This window comes from Xyrauchen texanus, chromosome 7 (genome assembly GCF_025860055.1).
Source record: "Xyrauchen texanus isolate HMW12.3.18 chromosome 7, RBS_HiC_50CHRs, whole genome shotgun sequence".
NCBI lineage: Eukaryota > Metazoa > Chordata > Actinopteri > Cypriniformes > Catostomidae > Xyrauchen > Xyrauchen texanus.
Window position 1 is genome coordinate 35,835,670 of NC_068282.1, and position 18,658 is coordinate 35,854,327.

General features: G+C 39.2%; 1 protein-coding gene across 2 annotated transcripts in view; it reads left to right on the top strand.

Annotated features, from left to right (window-relative positions):
- LOC127646289 (arf-GAP with GTPase, ANK repeat and PH domain-containing protein 1) overlaps positions 1-18,658 on the top strand; it is a 279,234-nt gene that overhangs the window by 171,299 nt on the left and 89,277 nt on the right. The gene's annotated exons all lie outside the window — the stretch shown is intronic.

Genomic DNA, 18,658 nt, shown 5'->3' on the forward strand with positions numbered 1-18,658 from the left:
TCCTTGATTAACAGCGAAAGCATGTACTTGACATCAATTAGAGCCAGGCTCTCCCGTGTACTGAAATGAGATCATTAGGATAAGAAATGGGAAGGAATTTCTCCCCCTAAACCCCATCTCACTCTCCCACCTTCTTTCTCCCAGTCAAAAGTGGTGATTAGAAAAGCTAAGAGGACCCTAATGAAGTGCAGTCTACCAATCTCCATATGGGCTCATACCGACCCCCCCACAACGCTTTGATTGGGGGAGGTGGGGGAGTCATATAAGCGGAATGTGATGTGAAGATGCTCCCCCTCCTTCTGCACTGTGGGAGAGATTGTTTGACTTGGCCTTAATTTGTCACAAACAAGAGTGTGTAATGAGAGAATGAGCGAGCAAGAGGCTAGCTTGCGAAGAAGGGGGGGGTGCATCATCCTCTGCTTCTCAGCTGGAGTGAAAGAATCAGGTAATTAGTGGCACTAATTGTGCCCTCTCATGTCAACGCCGTGGCCTTGTTTGTAATTTTCTAATGAACAAATTGTATCTCTGATTAAAGCTGCCTTTAAATGAGCTCTGTGTTTATTAGCGTGACACAATGAAGCAGTGCTTCTATCGTCCACCGTACAGAACAGCTTGCGCTTGAGAGTGGAGCAACGGAGCTTAGCGATGTGCGGACTACATTTGGAACCTGCTGAGTTCGCATTGAGAGGCTCCCTAGGAGGCAGAGATGCTCTGCTAGACATTTACACAAGACTCCCGGCTTCCCGCAGCAATGAAACAGTGCTGTAATCATCCCTCTCTTAGATTAGCTGTTTGAGAATACATTGTGTCTTGGCATCATTATACTGAAATCCTGAAAGGAAAGTACAAATGTCAAGAACAAAGGAATGTTTTGTCAAGAACAAAAAATGTATATTCGGTCATCATTTTCTCACCCTCGTGTTATTTCAAAACTGACTATTAACTCTTCCTAAGAACTATATTCCTAAGGACTATATTTGCACTTTATATCCAATTCTTCTGATGTAGTTTTGGGGAGAAACTGAAAGTAACGTGAAAGTATCTCGGTAGAAACTACATTTTACAGTAACGTGTAAGTAGCTCAGCTGTTTTCCCAATCGTGTATCTTTTCCAGTAATGTGCTATATTTTCCAACAAGCAACGGTGTAGAGTCACAAAATGCTACATTTGTCACATTGTTTGGAACAGTGGCAATAATCAAAGTACTCCCCTAAACTGTCCTCCTTTCTCATATTTGCCATTGGAAATCCAAATAATTGAAGTTAAATAGTTTTTTCCTACTGTTCTAAATCAGGGGTTTCAAAGTTTTAAATCTGAAGCAAGTAATTTCTGCGACACTTGCACCACTGAAAAGAATTGAGCATTCGGAGTTCGCCACTCATCTTCAGTTGTTCATACAGTCAGATAGTCCTGTCCCCAACTTACGCCATTGGTTGAGTAATGTTGGGGTAGGTTTAAGCGGGTCGCTCAAACAAAGGAATTTTTATAGCTTCACATAGATACAGTGTTTACAGTTTTTGAGAAAATGTACAGATGAATGGCTTACTTTATACTGTTTTCTCTGCATATTAAGCTTGAATAGAAGAAAGTATTTTAACACTGAAAAAGTTACATACTTCCACTTTAAACAGGAAGACAGACTGCACCCCCTTTAAGATCCCCCCTTTTTTTTTTTTTTTGGCAGATTTATATACAGACAATAATGTTGTGCAAAGGCCTATACAATAGCCAATTAAATAATAAATGACTAAACTATGCTACAGACATGCATTGGTACTCCTCCACATGTCCAATATTTTGTTCTTATCCATTCTTGGGTGCTTTTAGCTCTGTGTTTTGGGTCATAATCCTGTTGGAATCCTGTTGGAAGACCCATGACCCATGATTTTGTACCACATATTTTAAGATATGAGCCACCATATTACTCCTTAATGCATCCTAGATAAACTTGCTAAGTTTTCCTCTGGAAGTCTTAAGACATGGGTCACAACAGATGCTCTTATTTGACATGTCATTTGTTTTGCTCATGTCTCTTACATCATCAGCAAGCAACAGAATATTGATGAATGATATTGAAAATGAAATCTTGTCTCCTAGGCCCATTCATGAGAGAAATAATGATGTCTAATACTTTGTAGTCGTATCTTTACAAATAATGGATCTGGTTCCCAAAAAACAATCTGAATGATCAAGTCACAATGGTTAACAGTTCACTGGGTGGGAAGATTATAAGTGAATAACATCGTAAATTTTGATCTGTTTGTCACACAGAGCTATTGTTTGACTCATAATGCACACGCATCATATTGACCACTTTTATGGTGCTTTTTTGTCTGTTTGGAGGTTGACAGCTCGACTTCTCATCCACTTTCATTATATTGAACAGAGTGGCCAGGATATTGTTAAAAAATTCACCTTTTGTGTTCAATGAAAGTAAGTCACACTTGAACCTTTATGAGTAAATAATGACAGAATTTTCATTTTGTGGTGAACTATTCCTTTATGCTAAGACTATTTTCCCTTACAACTGTTCTAAATTGTGTTGTGCCTCAGCGTGATACTTCATTTTCGAGGCACACAGCCAAGCCCTAATGCTGCCAGCAGCGATCTCCCACGTCCTGCGGCTCTATTTGCATAAATGCTGTTGAAGTCAGTGGCGGTTAATGAAGAAGAAATGAGGCTGGCCCGGCTACAGCGGTGCCGAGAGCAGGGTGCTGCGCTAGTGGCAGATGGGAAGGCTGAGCCATAGCAGGCAGCTGTGTGGGGAGAGATAGAGCAGCATGCAGGTTTAACTACGATCTGTCTGTCTCCTCCAATTGCACTGGGCTTATTTGTATATGCAATGCCAAGAGCAATCAAGACGGAGCAATAATGTTCATTCTCAAGAGAGAGGGATGGCTGCTTTTCCCCAACATGTGTAGCACAACACTGTTGTATAACTTGAGAGCACGTCTCTGTGAGATTTTAATTTAATATACAGTATGCCCTTAATTATAGCGAGTCCTCATTGTGGGGTACTGGCACAGAGATTTATATGTTTTACAGCAACTGAAATAAATGTTTTATTTAAATGTTATACACATACTTGATAGCCTGCACTATAGCGAGGCATTAGTGATTAGAGAGTATGTCACACAGGGGGCCTGGCATAGAGCCATATCTCTAAAGCATCTTTCAGCCTCTTGACACTGCAGGTACATAAATGAGGGATTAATTTCCCTGGTGTCAGACTGAGCCTGCAAATGCCTTCCACACTCTTGCTCGCACACACACATTGACGCTGATCAGAGGCCTCATCGGTTGCCGAGCCTGTCGCCTCATGAGGAGATCAATCAGCCAGCTCAATATGCAATGCATGGAGTTTTGGTTCTCTTGTCTGCTGGGGTTTGGTGCTCTAGGTTTATTTGGGTCCTTATTAGAACTTCTATCCCACAGGTATGCCCAGACCGAATCTGAAGACTTTATTCCTGCAGTTTCTTTGCTGATTTTAGGGGAAAATCTGCAGAAATCTGATGGGTTAAAAAAATCGAAAATATGTGTTGAGCAGAGATTAAGCGGACTACACTCCATTTGGTAGTTGAATGCATAACCAAATTAGCCAACATATTTATTATAAAATAGATAGTTCTGACTTTACATTTGCATTCAAAGATGTTGTAAAATGCTGATAAATGCGTATCTATGAAAGCAAATTCTGTAGTAGTGCAGTAAATTGCTACATTGCTTGGCAACTGTAAACAGACTTAAAATAGGCTAGTATAATATTACTTGCTTGGAGAATTGTTGAGTTAAATGTAACAATTACACAGGTCTGTATTACAACATTAAGTAGTATTTAATCACAGTATCATTGTAACCATTTCAGAGAAAGTTTATATGGTGTTCTGTAGCCTAATATTTTGATCAGGCTAGTAAGACTTCAACAGTTAATATCGATTCAGACATTCATATCTTGCGCATCAATATAAGATAAATTGAATAACCGTTTTGACCGATGTAGTGTTTTTGATTCACAAAAAAGAACCGGCTTATATTTTTTTGGGAATTGGACTCAACAGCGCTGAATTTTTTATGTCATTGATTCAAAAGAACCGGCTCATTGATGTCATTGGTTTGAGAGTCAAAACACTGGGTGCGTTCCAGCACCTCTCACCATTAACACATTTTTAGGATGCTGTGTCAATATATAAGTAGTTTGAAACCTTGAAAAACGTGTCTTGTGACCCCTGCATTTTAGTGTGCTCCAGTCAGTTTGTTGCTTGCCAGCTGCACATTGCCTGTACAGCTGGAGCTGCGGCGACTGTCCCCTGCTAATGGCAACTCGCAAAAAACATGAAGGTGGTACTTCAAGCTTGAATTACTATGCTGGTAGTAAAATTCCTTACTACGGAATTTATATACACTAAGGGGGCATAATTAATTGTGTTTTGATTATATTTTTTAGTTTATTAATCTAACTGAATTGACATGTTAAATAAACAGCCTTCGTTTTGTGTCTTGCCTAAAAATACCACTTACACATGGTTAAATAACTCTAGTTCACAGTCTCTCGTAAATTATTGCTTTAAAAATGTGTTTGTGGGCCTGCCGATTGGTCCATTGATGAAATTAATTCAGTTTAAATTATAATATCCAGTTTATCCATGACAACCTAATGTCCCCAGTCTCCTCAGAGATATACAAATAGAGAAACAGGAAGGAGCCGCCAACTAGAATTCCTCCATCAGATCAGTGGCTGCTTCTGCATCAGTGGCATTTCCCATCTAATTGGGCACTACGTTCAGGCGATGACTGTTTTACAACAGTAAGAAAGCAGCCCGGGCACATCGGCTCACAGACGATAACACAGCCAAGCAGTTTGCGCTTTGAGGCAGGGACAGAGCTTCGTTTAGGAATTGGATGTTAATTGATTTGATTATTCCCTGTGGTGTTTCCTCTTACGTGCTCTCATCTCTCTCAATCTGCCTCCTCACCTCTCGCTGGCCACAGCAGGCTGTTGGAAGCAAGACCTGTTCTCCAATTAGAGCCTGTATGCAAATGTACATGTCCTTGTCTACCAGCCTCACATTAACACTTTTTTTACACTCATTTTCATGTGTCATCTATTCAGCTGCATCTTTCGTTGTTTTTTGTGCGTTCACATCCAGGAACATGAATTTAACAGCTAAAATGCCCCTGCAGTTGGAAAGAGTGACAATCACTGGCCTAAACTCTTGTGTGCTGGCTCCTATCTGCACGTCCTCCTCTGCTCGCCTGGCTGTTGATGAGGAACGTCATCTTGTATTTTCTTTGGCACATGTCTTAGTATATTAGGTTTATTGCACAGCTGTTCCTTGAAGTTACAGTAAGGCTGTAATTGTAAGTGAGTTAACACAATGATGAGTTCTGAAACAAAATTTTGGTCGTTCTCACACTCAAAAGCAGTTAAAATGCTCTGTTGATTTCTGTGGGTGGGTGCACTTTTACCCTATGATTCCAATCGGGCCAGTAGTTCAGATTTTTACTTCCCCTGACAACAGTTTCACTGGCCCCTCTACAAACATTTTATTGTTAGCTGTTTATTTTTAGGGACCCACCAATCGATTGGTCAGCAATTACTATCGGCTGATCTTTGTCTTAAATCTGTGATTGGCCTAGATTCATTGATTCAGGGCCAATCTTTTATTTTAAATGCAGCAAGTACAATTTTACACACTGCCACTCTAGTGAATGTGTAAAACATTAAATTGCGGTCACTGCATTTGCTAATTTACACTCTTAGACTGTGCAGGTACCCTCAATTCATGATGGCCATGACATATACCAAGTTTCGTTTCAATACACTAAAGCACTGCGAAGATACAGCCTCACGTCCATTTTGGCATGCTCGCTGTCAAATTTGTTGAAGTGCTAATAGAAAACGGTTTGGTCTATCACAAAGCTTTTGATATGTTTTTGTCACCCCTAGGTGATACACAAACAATTTTGTGCAAATCAGATTTATGGCCTAGGATGAGTTTGAAAAGTATTTTAATCAGAAAATTCAAAATTCTAGTCTGGTTTTCTGTTGACTGGCCTTACGGAAAAGGCCTTACGATTCAAAAGTTATAAACATAAGTGAAACTTTGAACTATTGGTGGTTCTAGAGGGTTTGAGTTAGAGACCCCAAATTTGGGTCAGTTATAGTTCAGAATTTATAGTTATATTTTAAAATTGCTTTTGGTGTTAACACATAGCTTTTATACCAATTAATATGCCAGTTGGTTTTAAAAATTAATTGCACGTTGTAACAGTTAAAGGATGGGAAAGGAGGAGGCAAGAACCAGCTTGTCAACATAAATAATATTTAATGAAAACTTAAACCAAAAGCACAAACATAAACACACATGACGGACATGCCGGTAATTCTCTCTCTCTCGAACCATCGTCACCGGCCGCCTTTATCCCTCGCGCGTCTCATCAGGCTGATTGGGGACCGGGCGCGTGATATTCCGACCCGGAACCGCCCCCCTCCACTCCACACACGTGTATCTATATTGAGGTGCTCATTATTGTAATTCTGACTCACTGTAAAGTTAGAGTATTGTAAATTGAGTCGCAACAGTCAGATGGTGTGTGGTGCGATAGACAGTTTGATCTTTTATATGCACTCTCGGTGACACTCACACCAATATGCGCACTCTCAATTTCTTATCAGTCACTCACAGGGGCGAAAATTTCATCAAAATGTTGGGGGGGACAATAAACATAACAATTCTCAAGAGCAATTTTTGAAGGGGACACCAAGGTTTTTTTTGTTGTTGCCCCGTTTGCATTTGTATTATTTTATTTCTTAAATTATTTTAAGAATATATCATTATATTAATAACAATACACATATTTTAATGATATTTTAGGGGGGGGGCAACCCTCAGATAGGGGGGGTCCTGACCCCCCCGCGATTTCCGCCTATGGTCACTCATCCCAGTGCTATTTTGTGAGAACCACGATTTATAATCAGAGATATAAGTTTGTCACAATACCACTAATAAAAGCAATAACAGTTTAACCTTCAATAACGGCAATGCGTGAGTTGCTTATTACTTATTGATTTGTGTTTCAACAAAACACCAAAGATGTTAAACAAATCTTAGATACTAACGATTTGTCATTAGAGCAGCTTCAAAACTTGTAATGGTTATATCTCTTTTATTTTTTAACATATCTCTGCTCTCATGGTGTTTATTGGTTGCCATTATGTTACAGTAGTCTTTGAAAGCGACAAAAGAGCTATTTGTAACTGTTATCGATTTGAAAAAAATATATATTTTCAAAATTATTGTACATTTAATGTAATTTTACAGTGTGGGGCAGTAACTGCAGCATATAACTTGCAAAAGTGTGGCAGGGGCACTTTAAAAATAAAGATTGTTGTTTAGATGTGTATCGGCCAATCACGGTTTAGTGGCCTAAAATTTCCTTTTCAGAGCACTTCAGGTGCACTTTCTTATCGGTTTACTTATTGGTTACTTTTGTCACACAATGCCTACATTTTACACCAAGACAAGCGGTTGTGGCAGACAAGCCTCTCATTCATCGGGAAAGGAGGAAGCAGGAACCAGATTAACAATCAAAAAGACTTTAATTCAGCATAAAGCACTGATCTGAAACATAACAGCACACACACAAAACACTTCCAGCCTGAGCTCCTCCCTCTCTGATACCACCATCGCCAAAGCCACTGGGACCACCTCGCTCCACGGTTTTATGTGGTTGAGGTGGTTAATTTGCTGTGCTCCTCCCCTATCCGTTCGTTTAACCTCATATTCGACTAACCCTTATCGCCGTGTGTCCTCAAAGGGCCCTTGCCATTTTGCGAGTAATTTAGAGCTTGATGTGGGTAGTAATACAAGGACTTTATCTCCCTGTGTAAATTCCCTCAGCCAAGATCCCTGTTTTACAGCCGGGGCTGGCGTTCTTTAGCCTGTATCAAATTCTCATGTAATAATTGCCCCAATGTGTGGAGTTTTGCTCCACACATTGGGGGACCTCTCGAACTGCGAATAACAAGGGTTCCAAGCCACTTATCTCAATTCCGAGCATCTTCGTGCACAAACTTATGAATCATGTTTTTAGGGTTTTATTAAACCGTTCAACCAAGCCTTTCCATTTTATGGTGGTACACGCTTATCCAAATAGATTTAATACCCAATAATTCGTACAGCTAGCGCAGTGTACATGACATAAAAGTAGCACCTTGATCAGTGAAGATTTCTTCAGAATTCCCACTCGGGAGATAATTCTGAAGAGTGCCTCCACAGCACTACATGCCAAAATGTTGCATAGAGGCACTGCTTCCGGATATCGTGACGTGTAGTCCACCAGAACCAACACAAAGCGATGCCCGCGTGCCGTCCACTCAAAAAGTCAGACGAGGTCCTTACCAATTCTTCCGAAGTGGACCTCGATCAAAGGAAGCGGGCGTAAAGGTGCTCTTGGGGGGCTGGTGGATTCACCACTCTTACGTCATCCTGATGCGGAACTGATGTAGACTGCCCCGGCTCCGCCTCCCTAGCCAACGAATCACAAATCCCACATCAATACGCTCTGTTACAGGACCCATCTGCACAAATTTCCCTTAATAAAGTGGAAAACGCTGGCCTATTCGTGCCGAAAATTAGTGGCTGGGTGAGGCAAGAACCAACCACAGCCTCAACACTATGCTTTTGTCCCCAAAATTGAATCATCAGTCACTGCAGGATTATCATGGATATCCCCGTGCACACACCTTACCTTCACCTTGTGACTAGCACCCAAAGCCTCTTCTTGAACCAGGCATTGATGGATGGAGGTTTGGCAGCAGCCTGAATTCACCCAGGCCTGATATGTACCCACCATAATACTCACAGGTATGCGGTACGTCCCAGCTTGATCGGGTGCAGCCTACGGCGCATTGGGTACCTGAACCAATGTCCCCACTTCCATCGCTGAGCATTGGTCCTGGAAATCCCCAGGTTCCCCGCAACTCCAACAGACCAGCACAGGCTCTATGCCCGTGGCAGCAGTTCCATCAACCTGAGAATGGAGAGGGGTAGGCTAATCCGGCCAAGGAGCTGTTTTGGAAGGGGGCACTCCCCGTTTCTGGGGAGGAGGAACAGGACGGAAAGAAGTGTAAGAAGAAGAGAGAGAGAGAGAGAGAGAGCGAGAGAGAGAGAAGGATCTAGGGGATCGGTGGTTCCCAAATATGCAGCCATGTGGTTCTCTGCCAGCTGAATGGCCATTTGGACGTTGGCACTGGACCCACTCCGCCGAAGTTGATCGATAAACTGCTACAGTACCATTAGGTCGATCACAGCTCTGAACCACCTCCAGTAGGCATCCCAGAGCTGCTGGCCGAGTGCAAACGGGTGGCAGTGCTCGCCAATGGCACTGCTGCTCGGGTGTCCAGCCGACCCGTTGCAGGATGGCTTTCAAGTCGGCGTACACCAGGAGGTTCTCTGTTGGTAACTGCTGTGCTGCGAGTTGCGCTTCCCTGGACAACAGTGGTATTAACTGGACCGCCTACTGGGTGCTCGCATGCCCCCACCGTCCGCTCAAAGAGCTCCAGGAAGACCTCCAGATAATATTAGGGGCCCATCTTGACCGGCGGAGAATGGGGCCTGCCGGTCCTCCGCTTGGGCCTATTCAGTGCGCAGCTCGAGGAGGGCCTGATGTTGTGTCTAATGGATGCTGGCGAGGGTCTTGAAAACATATTCCAGAAGTGAGGCCTCCATGGTGGCATTTATCCTCCCTTATTTCCTGGGTTTCGGCACCAGTGTGGCAGACAAGCCTCTCATTCAAGGAGGAAGGCAGAACCGGGTAAACAACCAAAAAGACTTTAATTCAACATAAAACACTGAACTGAAGCGTAACAAAAGTGCAAAAACAAAACACTGCTGCTTGCATCTCTCTCTCACTGGCATCTGGCTCGCTCTTAAATCCATCTCCAACTCTCACTGCAATGACAAACAGCTGTTAGAGACAATCATTGCCAGGTGATAATCCTTACCGTTCTCATCTCCTGATCTTGCTCTCAATTCACATGCCGGCGCTCAACCACGGCCCCACCACCACATGGATATTTTAAGATTTAAATTGCAGCACGGTAAGTGTTGGCGATGACTGATAACGTGGGCTTGTCTGCGTCATGGTCATTTTTAGGGTGATTCTGTAACTATGGGCTCTTTAACTTCAGTTTATAAGTATACATTTTATATCAGCACTGCAATATATCAGTTCCTACCCTATATATCCTTGTTAACATCCGCGTCAAGTGTAAATGTCTTTTGCTCTGCCGATAGCATGTTTGACTGTAGAGTATGTCTGTGCGTGCACAACATTACTGCATTTTTCTTATGAACAACAGAAAACAAACTCTTAACTTAAATAAGACTAATACACTTTCAAACACAGAGATAAGGTGTAGTTTACACTTGGTGTACAGAACTAATTATCTTAAAATCTTTTGACACTGAAAATACTGTAACTACACTGAACTAAGATCCAATTAGGACGTAAAAATTGACAGGACTTTTGAAATAGTGACAGTAGGCATTAATAAATTATGATCTTCTTTTTATTCAGCATGGCTTTATATATTATTGGGGCTGTGGGACATTGAATAATTTTTCACTCTTACTTGAGTATCTTCTAACATTACTACTTTTACTTCTACTTGAGCAATATATATATATTTTTTTAATAATTGTACTTTAACTTAAGGAACGATTTTAAGCTACTCTACCCACCTCTGTATACTGTATGCATAAATTAACAGAACCAAGGGTGAAAACGCACCAGGTTCTGAAAAAAAAGCTCAACATGAGCCAGGTGTGAAAACGTCCTAGGTGTACTAACCCACATATATAAGATCCACAAATGTAAGATTTAGAGACAATGTAGCACTGATCCAATATGACAAGTAACCAGGGTTGGGGAGTAACGAAATACAAGTAACGAGAATACGTATTTAAAATACACAAGTAACGAGAATACGTATTTAAAATACACAATATAAGTAACTGTATTCCACTACAGTTACAATTCAAATCATTGGTATGTAGAATACAGTTACATTCATAATGTATTTTGATTACTGAAGAGATTACTTCGCATTTTACTGTCATTTGTTGAATTAAATTTTTAGTCGTTTCAGATGGAAAAATGTATACATATAAATGATGCGATCCAAAGTGCATTTGAACAGCAGTGAAACACTTTCTTACAATGTGTTCATACGAGCAGACAGAGAAGTGAATTAGAAATGTGGAGCACAAGAAACGGAAATAAACCTTGTGTAAATTGTCAGCTTTACGCTAAGCTAAAATGCTATTTCTAGCCATTTTACATTCACATGTTACCTGTCACGATCATATTTTATTTTTTATCAAGATTATCCAACAATTCATGTTGGGTCATAATTTCTTTTTTTTTTTTAAGACCTTTGATATTAGGGCAAAAATCATATTCTTGGTAATATTTTTTGTATTGTTTTCCTGTAAAAATATAAAAAAAATCGTTAAAACAAGATCAATTTGATTAATCTTGTTTTAGAAACAACACTGCATAAGATATTTATGTTTTTCAGAGAATGTTTTTTTTAACATGCGTATTTTGCCTTTGTCCCGATTTTTATAGCCAAAACAAGTGAAAAAATCTAACACTGCTGAAGAAGTAATCCAAAGAATTTAGAATACGTTACTGACCTTGAGAAATCTAACTAAATACGTTACAAATGACATTTTACAGAATGTATTCTGTAATCTGTAGTGGAATGCATTTTAAAAGTAACCCACCCAACCCTGCAAATGACAGTTCTGACAACTGGCCCGAAACACTCTTACACTGGCTCCAGTGGGTCATCTTTCTGGTTTAGGCCTAACAGTTCTATCATTCCCAATATTTCACAAAAACAAAGGCCACTTAGTGCTGCCCTGGAAGACAAATTATGTGCTTGTTTTTTTTGTGTATTTGTGCACATGTGTATGTCTGCATGCATAAGGTATTTTTATTCCCTTAGACCTTGTCACAGTTTATTTGCCATTCACTATGATCTCATTACAAAGGTTATTGTTCTATCTCCTGTGCTGAAGGTTATGCTCTCAACACGTCTCTCAGCTACAATAAAACCTTTGTAAAAATGCCTTCATTAGAACATGCTCCTCATTAAAACATGCAGACGGCTCGGTGGACAATAATGAGAGTGGGGTGGGCTTGCACTCTGCAGCAATTAGACAGCTAAAGAGGAGCATTTTCCATGCTGTCTCTCAGTGGAGGGCTTTAAATCGGCAGCGCTGAGCCCTCAGAGTTGGGTGTGGTGAGGTCAGATGTGTCACCTGAATTTGCAATGACAACTATCACCTCTGCCAATCACAGCCTCTGCTTTGACCCCTTGCCTTTTTAATATGTCTCTTTACCTAATCGCTGGAGATCCCTGTTGTTTTTACATACATTATTTATGACTATATTATGCTGTTTATTTTTTAATGTTATTAGTGTTTTGAAATAATTAATCATTTATATTTGTCAGAGGTTAAGCTTTTTATGCTGAAACGCAGTTGAAACTTGGCTAGATCTTTTATTGGTTGGCAAAATTGACTAGTTTGATAGTTGTTTATGGGTTTGTGTGGAAACTAATGCCACTGTAATGATCACCAGCTTTGTTTACTGATCCTATGTAGCCCAAAGTACCGACACCTGTTCCTCATTATTAATTATTTGATTATTGTACACACACATACATTTTTTTACTGTATGGCAAGCCATTTTGACAGCTTTTCAACAAATTAATTTTCCTAAGTGGGGCTCTAGAATTTAATAAAAAGATGGATGCAGTGAGACTGAAATATCTCAAGTATCTTTATATCTATATATCTTTTCATTATTTCCATATTTTGTCATTGAAATTAGTCAAATCTGTAATGGAAATTATAATGGAAATTATAGAATCTTACTGTAAGTAATTTCCATGTTTGGTGGTGCAAAGTACAATTTTTCACATGGTATGTTTTACCATGCAAAATTGCTGTCTTAAAATTTCCTTTTAAAAAATGCTATGGCACTGAAACATCTTTTCTCATCATAAAGGGAAATTAGTATCATGGTTGTAATTGCATGTTCTGGTGCGTAGATGAGCAGTGAGCTGTGCGCGTTTGACGAAGTTCTGCCCCCTCAGAGCAGGGGTGCTTTGTATGGAGTTAAATTGGATGGTTAATTCGGGTGTTATTTACCCTGTAATTCATTAGCTTGGCCCTGCCATTGGCAGCGGGCAGGCTGTAATTTCACGCTTCGCAATAAAAGATGTCTCATAATCTGCTTCATTTAGCACCGAAAGAATTTAATGAAATTAACTGCAGCCCTAATTAAGACGGTGAATATTAAAGACCTACTATCAAGCCTTTAACGAGTGTGACATGATCCGCCTTCCATGGTATTGGAAAAATATAATTTTCCATGGAAAGGTTGTCGCTGCTTCGAGCCGTTTTGACCAAAATGGCATTTTTGTCATACACACTAAACACCCCCTCACCCCGCCAATATAATTTTAGTTAAAAAATAATTTAACCAAATACACAAACATCAATCAGTGCTCACTGTTTAGATTTGGCTAATCTTTTGTTGCCAGTATCCTTTGGCTTATATTGGTTTAAGTTTTCAGTGGAGTGTTTAAAGCTCTCATTAATTCCTTGATGACCTTGACGTGCCATTGTTTAGCCTTGCGTTATCATTTCTGTTCTGTATGTTTTCAGATTACCTGGACTCCTGAGCATTAGATAGTAATGAAAGGAAATTTAGGTATGGAATGAATGGCTGAGACCAGTTTGAATACAATTTTTAAATGGCATAACATATAGAATGGTAGGCTTCTCTGGATACATTTTCCCACACATTTTAATTTTAATTTAATTTAATTGTAACCTGGAATTAATTTGGAATGTTTTAAGATTTGGTCTCATACAAACTACAAGATATAAAACTTGAGTTGCTGTCATTACAGCAAAATAAATTAATTTTGATATTCATGTAAATTTTTCAGTTTAACTTTTCACACAAAATGTTATGCTGAAAAAATAAGTTGTATTAGTGTAAAAAAAAAACTGCATAAAATAATTCAAGCATTTTCACAAGTTTAACCCACGGCATACTTCTTGTTTATAGTAATGTTCCAGGTTCAATACAAGTTAAGCTCAATCAACAGCATTTGTTGCATAATGTTGATAACAAGGAAAAATTATTTATTGAAAAAAGTAAAGAAAATTTTATAGCCCTCGTTTAGTTAAGAAAAAGCAAAAATCGCTATTGTTAGCAAAAATAGCTACTTTGTTACAGTAAAATCTCTTACTAACCTTATATGTATAACATTATAGGAAAAAATAACAACTTCGTTGTCATTACTACATAACGCCAGTAAACAATTGTAATCTGGCAAATGCCATAAAATGTATACCTGTAGAAATCCCTGATTTTATCACACTAAAATGACGTTAACACGTTTTTTTCTCTATACTTTTAAAACCATTTGTATTGTAACTAGAGCTGTCAAAATCAAGTTGTTAATGCATGCAATTAATTAAAAAGCTTAATGCGCAGACTGAGGTATTTTTGTCTGAAAGCGCATTTTATGTGACGTTCAAAGCAGCACGTGAAGCTGTCACTGATGCCCTGATGCGAATCATGAACGCTGCTTCATGATTGCTGTAACAGAGCAGAAAGCCATTGTCTACCAAATGATTGATACTGAATGTTTGAGAGTCTAAAATGTACATTATCTATTGACGCACTACAGCTAAAGACATAAATAACCATCTTAAGGCAAATATTTATGTCAAGCAGCTTATGTGCCTAAGACTTTAGGTACTGTACAGTACTGTACATTTTAGACATGGGTTAGTAATTTTATTTTTATTAAATGGCAAACAATGATTGTACACTAAAGTTTTCTTAATGATTTCTGCTTCCAGTGCCATTCAGGTCCTTGTCCCTATGTGTTTGTCAGTGTGAGAGAGTGTGTGCTTGAGCTTCCTGTCATTAAATGATAAATGTCTTATGGGGGGCGTGTTCTCACTGCCTACACTGGCCAGATCAGATGGCCGCAGCGATATCAGACCTCCAGCTTTCACACAGAGTCACTCATGAGGCCCTGCTTCCCTCGCGCACGTACACAGTCACTCACATTGACAGAGCCGGAGGCGAGCTTGTGTTGGGATGACACACTTAATTTAGCACACTTCTTTCTGGAAGCACCCAAGAACAATAAGGCCAGCGTGGGCAAACACTCAACCTTTTGTTAAGCGGCTGTCTGTCGCAGGCTCACAGGAGACAGATCCTGTCCACCATACTGACTCCGTCCATACCCGTGCCACAGGCCGCATTCATCTCCCGGTTAACCTCTCCTTTTGTTACGGAAGAATGGAAGGAATGAGATGAACTGAAAGAGGAGGATAACACACTGTTTAGTGCTCAGATTGGCCTGTTGTAATGTAAGAGCGCACAGATTAGTAGCTTTTGTTTTTCCGTGAAGTTCCATCTTAACCGAGAATAAAATTTTAAATTGCAACATGCCTTTTTAACCTGGAAATAATTATATTGTTCTTTATCTGTTGAATTCTCTGTCTATTGCTTTCTCTTTATTGTTACTCTTCATATGTGATAAGTGTTGCTCTTTATTGGATGATTAAACCACTACTGATATTGGCATTCTTCTTAAGAGCACAGGTGTTGCAGTTTTCGACAATGCACTAAGGGTCTGCCATTTGAACTGCTGTAGTAGTCAGGGCTCAGCAATAAGTATGGCCTGCTGGCCCAGGGATAGTGTGAGATGTGTGTATATATCAGGGTGTCAGTTAGCTGCTAATTACCGGTTTCTGACCATTAAACTGTCCTAACATATTCAGGCACAATGTCCGTTAAAATATGAACACGATGACTCCTCAACCCCTTTATTTGATGCCACATGTGAACAAGGTGACGGCATGCCAATGATAACAGAGCTTCGCTGCCACAGAGGTTTAAACTTTACCGAAGCTTGCGGAGTCCCAATCTGCGACTACAGTATGTTGTATCCCACATACTGGCAAAAGCAGCCTTCGTTATTCCCGTTTTGCTTTCCCTTAGTGAGAAGCTTCTTACTTCAGAATCACATTAAAACAGCCTGTCTTCTGGAGAAAAGGACTTATGTGAATCTGAAGTTGTAGAGAAACACTGTACACATTTGACTTAATTTGACAAACTGTGGCAAAGTTTAGCAGTTTAGTTGTTTGATTGCTGAATGTTTTTTTTTTTTTTTTTAATTAGATGCCAATTCCATGACGGCCGTTTAATTTTTAAATGTTTATGAAAAGCAGCTATAATGAAAAACGTTTATCATTCATTTGACTTAATTGTGTCTTTAATAGCCTATGTCTTTAATAGCCTATATTTTGTGCGTTTACAGCTCAAAATAAACACAGAAATGAGATGAACAGATTTTTTCCAATTTGTCCGGCAAACTTTAGCATTCTTGTTTGCTGGCACAAAACTATGTTAGTGGAAATATATATATACAGTATATACGGTGATGCGTGTGTATATGTATGTATATATATTTATTTTATATATATATATATATATATATATATATATATATATATATATATATATTTATTTTTATATATATTAGGGCTGCCAATCGATACAACATTTTTTAATCGAATTAATTACATGGTGTGTGTATATATATATATATATATATATATATATATATAATAAAAATTATTCAGATAATTAAAATTCATTACATTCTTATGGCAGAAGAGTTAATCATTGATAAGGCTATACAAAAATCGGCTTTAGAATACGATGTATTGTTTACTACCATATTATTGTAAGACAATCATTGGCATACAGTTCACAGCAATCCATTTCACAAGTGAATTTGTCAATCAGTTCGAGATTTATTATGAGGGCTTGTTTAAGGACCCGTCAATGTACACCTGCGTCAGACATGCTTGTGTAGCATCTCGGGTGCATTGCGTCAAACATAAAATTTTTAGGTCACTGTGTCATGTTAAATATAATTTAATACTTAGAACACATCTTGAGATCACTTAGTTCGGATTTGCGCTCCAAGTGTTTTGAACGCAAGAACGTAACGCATGTTTGTGTTGTTGCTGCTGAAGGTTGTTTTCTTCACTGTATAAACTGCGCGTTGCCACACAGCTGAAGTTTCACTTACTGCCCTCTGGAAAAATATATATACATACATACAGACACACACACAGACAAACACACACACACACACACACACACACACATTATTTTCAGTGGGACCATTGAAAATATTGGCAGGGCATGTAGAAATCTAAACTACTGGCCCCAATTACATAGTTTCAAATGTAACATAATTCAAATGGTATGGCATGGCACTTACAATGCCAAGGCCATAGGTTAGATTTATCATTCAACACACAAGTAGAAATCTGAACTACTGGCCTCAATCTTTGTGTAACCCTGGTAGCTTTTTAAAGCCAGTGAAGAAACGGCTGCATGAGATTCTTTTTTTTGGCCCTGTTTTTCTTGATAGACCTTGCAAACTGTCAGCCAGGGCAGGGTAAAATTGAGGCAACCCCGTGGAACTGGCCCGAGATAATGAATGATTACTCCCATCAGAGAGGCGACATGCCGTTCAATTAGCATCTCTTCTGAATGATCGCTTGCCATTTTCCCAATGCATGTGCAAAATTAATATACCTTGATTCAAACCATGTTACCTACTGTGGGACAACAAAACATGCCTGGAGAGTACCTCTCCACTGTTATTAAAAGATCATCTCCTTTCTTCCATCATAATCTGTCCATCCCTTTACTTTCTTTCCCTCTTTCATTCTTGCTGTTTTTTTTGTAAGCCCCACACATACATAGAAAATGTCTCTCTCTCTCTTAGTTACCAAGTAATGGATATTTACCCTTTGAGGCAGATGGGCTACTAGCAGCAGCATCCTTTTAAGGAAATTAAAATGCTCATCAACTTGTGTTTACCACTCAGCGGGAAAGCCCATTGTTATTTCACCCAGGAAGTGATCTTTTCTTGTCTTCAATTTCGGCTCTGGGGATTAGAGACATGTGGACTGACTGAAGGGAACATCCTCCCACACGTACTGCTCCATCTTCTAGGGCTGATCTCTGAACAGACACAGACCTCATTACCTTAAGTCTAGATGATCTCAGGACAGACATAGCTGCATTACACAAGGCAAGGATGATCTTTAAACCGTTCCAGTAAATAATATTGAAGTGAATCAGGCTAAACACCTATCACTAAAACTATACTGTAATTGATACACTTAAAGCATAAAAGACATGACTCTAAAGCAACACTGCACCAAAATTGTTTGTCATGCAAAAGTAAACAAAGAAAATCTTGTTAAAATCAAACATTGAAATGTATTATACGATGAACATTCATAGGCCCAACATTATGCACATTTTTAACATGACATACTGTAGATTTAATCAGAAAATGTACAGATTTGGTTTCCAAATGTTTTATAGTTTTTGAGGCCTGTCAAGTGACCTGTTTGTGTTTATTATAATTTAGCTTTTACCGAGCAACAGATGAATTTGTGCCAAAATATTGTAGTTTGTACATACGGCTTTTGACATCAACAACAGATATAGGATGCAT